The sequence below is a fragment of the Heptranchias perlo genome, unplaced genomic scaffold (assembly GCF_035084215.1).
Source record: "Heptranchias perlo isolate sHepPer1 unplaced genomic scaffold, sHepPer1.hap1 HAP1_SCAFFOLD_244, whole genome shotgun sequence".
In the NCBI taxonomy this organism is placed as follows: Eukaryota; Metazoa; Chordata; class Chondrichthyes; order Hexanchiformes; family Hexanchidae; genus Heptranchias; species Heptranchias perlo.
In genome coordinates, this window is record NW_027139256.1 from 42,039 (window position 1) to 48,059 (window position 6,021).

Consider the following 6,021-nt stretch of genomic DNA (forward strand, 5'->3'; position numbering starts at 1 on the left):
TCCACTCTTCCCTTCCCTCCCTCCCCTTCACACGGTCCATCTCCCGCTCTTCCCCTCCCTCCCTCCCCCTTCACACGGTCCATCTCCCGCTCTTCCCCTCCCTCCCTCCCCTTCACACGGTCCATCTCCCACTCTTCCCCTCCCCTCCCTCCCGCCTTCACACGGTCCATCTCCCACTCTCCCCCCTCCCTCCCCTTCACACGGTCCATCTCCCACTCTTCCCCTCCCTCCCTCCCCTTCACACGGTCCATCTCCCACTCTTCCCCTCCCTCCCTCCCCTTCACGACGGTCCATCTCCCACTCTTCCCTTCCCTCCCTCCCCTTCACACGGTCCTCTCTCCCACTCTTCCCCTCCCTCCCTCCCCTTCACACGGTCCATCTCCCACTCTTCCCCTCCCTCCTCCCCTTCACACGGTCCATCTCCCACTCTCCCCCTCCCTCCCCTCCCCTTCACACGATCCATCTCCCACTCTTCCCTCCCTCCCTCCCCTTCACACGGTCCATCTCCCACTCTTCCCCCTCCCTCCCTCCCCTTCACACGGTCCATCTCCCACTCTTCCCCTCCCTCCCTCCCCTTCACACGATCCATCTCCCACTCTTCCCTTCCCTCCCTCCCCTTCACACGGTCCATCTCCCGCTCTTCCCCTCCCTCCCTCCCCTTCACATGGTCCATCTCCCGCTCTTCCCCTCCCTCCCCTCCCCTTCACACGGTCCATCTCCCGCTCTTCCCTTCCCTCCCTCCCCTTCACACGGTCCATCTCCCGCTCTTCCCCTTCCCTCCCTCCCCTTCACACGGTCCATCTCCAACTCTTTCCCCTCCCTCCCTCCCCTTCACACGGTCCATCTCCCGCTCTTCCCCTCCCTCCCTCCCCTTCACACGGTCCATCTCCCACTCTTCCCCTCCCCTCCCTCCCCTTCACACGGTCCATCTCCCACTCTTCCCCCTCCCTCCCCCTTCACACGGTCCATCTCCCACTCTTCCCCTCCCTCCCCTTCACACGGTCCATCTCCCACTCCCTTCCTCCCCCTTCACACGGTCCATCTCCCACTCTTCCCCTCCCTCCCTCCCCTTCACACGGTCCATCTCCCACTCTTCCCCCTCCCTCCCTCCCCTTCACACGGTCCATCTCCCACTCTTCCCCTCCCTCCCTCCCCTTCACACGGTCCATCTCCCGCTCTTCCCCTCCCTCCCTCCCCTTCACACGGTCCATCTCCCGCTCTTCCCCTCCCTCCCTCCCCTTCACCACGGTCCATCTCCCACTCTCCCCCTCCCTCCCTCCCCTTCACACGGTCCATCTCCCACTCTTCCCCCTCCCTCCCTCCCCTTCACACGGTCCATCTCCCACTCTCCCCCTCCCTCCCTCCCCTTCACTACGGTCCATCTCCCGCTCTTCCCCTCCCTCCCTCCCCTTCACACGGTCCATCTCCCACTCTTCCCCTCCCTCCTCCCCTTCACACGGTCCATCTCCCGCTCTTCCCCTCCCTCCCTCCCCTTCACACGGTCCCATCTCCCCGCTCTTCCCCTCCCTCCCTCCCCTTCACACGGTCCATCTCCCACTCTTCCCCTCCCTCCCTCCCCTTCACACGGTCCCATCTCCCGCTCTTCCCCTCCCTCCCTCCCCTTCACACGGTCCATCTCCCACTCTTCCCCTCCCTCCCCTCCCCTTCACACGGTCCCATCTCCCACTCTTCCCCTCCCTCCCCTCCCCTTCACACGGTCCATCTCCCACTCTCTCCCCCTCCCTCCCTCCCCTCACACGGTCCATCTCCCGCTCTTCCCCTCCCTCCCTCCCCTTCACACGGTCCATCTCCCACTCTCCCCCTCCCTCCCTCCCCTTCACACGGTCCATCTCCCGCTCTTCCCCCTCCCTCCCTCCCCCCTTCACACGGTCCATCTCCCACTCTTCCCCCTCCCTCCCTCCCCTTCACACGGTCCATCTCCCACTCTTCCCCTCCCTCCCTCCCCTTCACACGGTCCATCTCCCACTCTCCCCCTCCCTCCCTCCCCTTCACACGGTCCATCTCCCACTCTCCCCCCTCCCTCCCCTTCACACGGTCCATCTCCCACTCTTCCCCTCCCTCCCTCCCCTTCACACGGTCCATCTCCCACTCTTCCCTCCCTCCCTCCCCTTCACACGGTCCATCTCCCACTCTTCCCCCTCCCTCCCCTCCCCTTCACACGGTCCATCTCCCACTCTTCCCCTCCCTCCCTCCCCTTCACATGGTCCATCTCCCACTCTTCCCCTCCCTCCCTCCCCTTCACTCGGTCCATCTCCCACTCTTCCCCTCCCTCCCCTTTCACTCGGTCCATCTCCCACTCTTCCCTTCCCTCCCTCCCCTTCACACGGTCCATCTCCCACTCTTCCCCTTCCCTCCCTCCCCTTCACAGGGTCCATCTCCCACTCTTCCCCCTCCCTCCCTCCCCTTCACAGGGTCCATCTCCCACTCTTCCCCCTCCCTCCCTCCCCTTCACACGGTCCCTCTCCCACTCTTCCCTTCCCTCCCTCCCCTTCACACGGTCCCTCTCCCACTCTTCCCCTCCCTCCCTCCCCTTCACACGGTCCATCTCCCACTCTTCCCCTCCCTCCCTCCCCTTCACACGGTCCATCTCCCGCTCTTCCCCCTCCCTCCCTCCCCTTCACACGGTCCATCTCCCGCTCTTCCCTTCCCTCCCTCCCCTTCACACGGTCCATCTCGCACTCTTCCCCTCCCTCCCTCCCCTTCACACGGTCCATCTCCCGCTCTTCCCTTCCCTCCCTCCCCTTCACACGGTCCCTCTCCCACTCTTCCCCCTCCCTCCCCTTCACTCGGTCCATCTCCCACTCTTCCCCTCCCTCCCTCCCCTTCACACGGTCCATCTCCCACTCTTCCCCCTCCCTCCCTCCCCTTCACACGGTCCATCTCCCACTCTTCCCCTCCCTCCCTTTCACTCGGTCCATCTCCCACTCTTCCCTTCCCTCCCTCCCCTTCACACGGTCCATCTCCCACTCTTCCCTTCCCTCCCTCCCCTTCACAGGGTCCATCTCCCACTCTTCCCCCTCCCTCCCTCCCCTTCACAGGGTCCATCTCCCACTCTTCCCCCTCCCTCCCTCCCCTTCACACGGTCCATCTCCCGCTCTTTCCCCTCCCTCCCTCCCCTTCACACGGTCCATCTCCCACTCTTCCCCTCCCTCCCCTTCACTCGGTCCATCTCCCACTCTTCCCCCTCCCTCCCCTCCCCCTTCACATGGTCCATCTCCCGCTCTTCCCCTCCCTCCCTCCCCTTCACACGGTCCATCTCCCACTCTTCCCCCTCCCTCCCTCCCCTTCACACGGTCCATCTCCCGCTCTTCCCCCTCCCTCCCTCCCCTTCACACGGTCCATCTCCCACTCTCCCCCTCCCTCCCCTTCACACGGTCCATCTCCCACTCTTCCCTTCCCTCCCTCCCCTTCACACGGTCCATCTCCCGCTCTTCCCCCTCCCTCCCTCCCCTTCACACGGTCCATCTCCCACTCTCCCCTCCCTCCCTCCTCCCTTCACACGGTCCATCTCCCACTCTTCCCCTCCCTCCCTCCCCTTCACACGGTCCCTCTCCCACTCTTCCCCTCCCTCCCTCCCCTTCACACGGTCCATCTCCCGCTCTTCCCCTCCCTCCCTCCCCTTCACACGGTCCATCTCCCACTCTTCCCCCTCCCTCCCTCCCCTTCACACGGTCCATCTCCCGCTCTTCCCCTCCCTCCCTCCCCTTCACAGGGTCCATCTCCCACTCTTCCCCTCCCTCCCTCCCCTTCACACGGTCCATCTCCCGCTCTTCCCCTCCCTCCCTCCCCTTCACAGGGTCCATCTCCCACTCTTCCCCTCCCTCCCTCCCCTTCACACGGTCCATCTCCCACTCTTCCCCTCCCTCCCTCCCCTTCACACGGTCCATCTCCCACTCTTCCCCTCCCTCCCTCCCCTTCACACGGTCCATCTCCCGCTCTTCCCCTCCCTCCCTCCCCTTCACACGGTCCATCTCCCACTCTTCCCCTCCCTCCCCTCCCCTTCACACGGTCCATCTCCCACTCTTCCCCTCCCTCCCTCCCCTTCACATGGTCCATCTCCCACTCTTCCCCTCCCTCCCTCCCCTTCACACGGTCCATCTCCCACTCTTCCCCTCCTCCCTCCCTCCCCTTCACACGGTCCATCTCCCACTCTTCCCCTCCCTCCCTCCCCTTCACACGGTCCATCTCCCACTCTTCCCCCTCCTCCCTCCCCTTCACACGGTCCATCTCCCGCTCTTCCCCTCCCTCCCTCCCCTTCACAGGGTCCATCTCCCACTCTCCCCTCCCTCCCTCCCTCCCCTTCACACGGTCCATCTCCCACTCTTCCCCTCCCTCCCTCCCCTTCACACGGTCCATCTCCCGCTCTTCCCCTCCCTCCCTCCCCTTCACACGGTCCATCTCCCACTCTCCCCCTCCCTCCCTCCCCCTTCACACGGTCCATCTCTGACTCTTCCCTTCCTCGACTTCTCTATTTCCATTTCTGGGGATAGGCTGTCAACCAATATCTATTATAAGCCCACCGACTCCCACAGCTACCTTGATTGCACTTCCTCCCAACCTGCTTCCTGTGAGGACTCTATCCCCTTCTCCCGGTTTCTCCGTCTGTCGCATCTGTTCCGACTTTCCACACCACCTCTTGACTCTTTCCTCACCATCACATGGTCCATGCTTCCGCTATGTCTTCCTTTTTTCCTCAACCGAGGATTCCTCTCCACTGTCGATGACGGGGCCCTCGACCGTGTCCATCCTATTTTCCGCACTTCTGCCCTCACCCCTTCAGGTACCATGATAAGGGTCCCCCTTATCCTCACCTTCCAATCCCATCAGCCTCCACATTCAATGGATCGTCTTCCACCATTTCCGCCGCCTCCAGCGCAATCTCACCGCCAAACACATCTTCCCCCTCCCCTCCCAGCATTCCGAAGGGACCGCTCCCACCCCGACACCCTGGTCCACTCTTCCATCACCCGCTCTCCTCCCCACGGCACCTTCCCGTGCGAGCGCAGGAGATGCAAAACACCTGCTCCTTTCACCTCCTCCCTTCCCACCGCCCCAAAACGCTCCTACCAGGTGAAACAGCGGTTTAACTGTACTTCTGTCAATTTAGTGCACCGCATCCGCTGCTCACGATGCGGCCTCCTCCACACTGGGGAGACCAGACGCAGATTGGGTGACCGCTTCGCCGAACACCTCCGCTCTGTCCGCAAGCGTGACCCTGACCTGACGGTCGCTCGCCATTTTAACTCCCCGTCCCGCTCCCACTCTGACCTCTCTGCCCTCGGCCTCTTGCACTGTTCCAATGAAGCTCTACGGAAGCTTGAGGAACAGCACCTCGTCTTTCGATCAGGCACTTTGCAGCCTTCCGGACTCGACACTGATTTCAATAACTTCAGACTATAACCACTTTCGTCGGACAGCAAGTGCTGGGAATGGTTCTGATATTACCATCTGCAGCTTCTCCTGAAAGCTCCATTTGACCTCCAGTCCCTTTGGGGAGAGGGAGAGCGTTCCAGATTCCCCTTTGCGTGAAGAAGTGCTTCCCGACATCACCCCTGAATGGCCGAGCTCTCATTTTAAGGTTGTGCCCCCCGCCCCGCCCCCACCCCCACCCCACCCCGGTTATTGCGGACTCCCCCCACCACCCGAGGAAGTAGTTTCTCTCCTATCTACCCTATCGCATCCTTTAACCGTCTCAAACACCTCGATTAGATCACCCACCTAACCTCCGAAACTCGAGGTAATACACGAGGGTGAGGGGGGGGGGGAAGCATGAATCCTGCATTGTCCAAGCACCCCAGATCTGACCACCACAAAAACAGTGACACAGAGACTAGCGGGAAGCACTTGGGAATGTCTAAGTGGGGAGGGAGGGGAGGGAGCAGCTTCTTCTACAGGTTTGAACAGTCTCAGTCCCTTTCTCACGGGCAGTGGCAGGGTCTCTTGCGCTGATAAGAACCCTGCCCGAGAGGAGTTTCTTGCTGCTGAGCTGACGGCCACCTT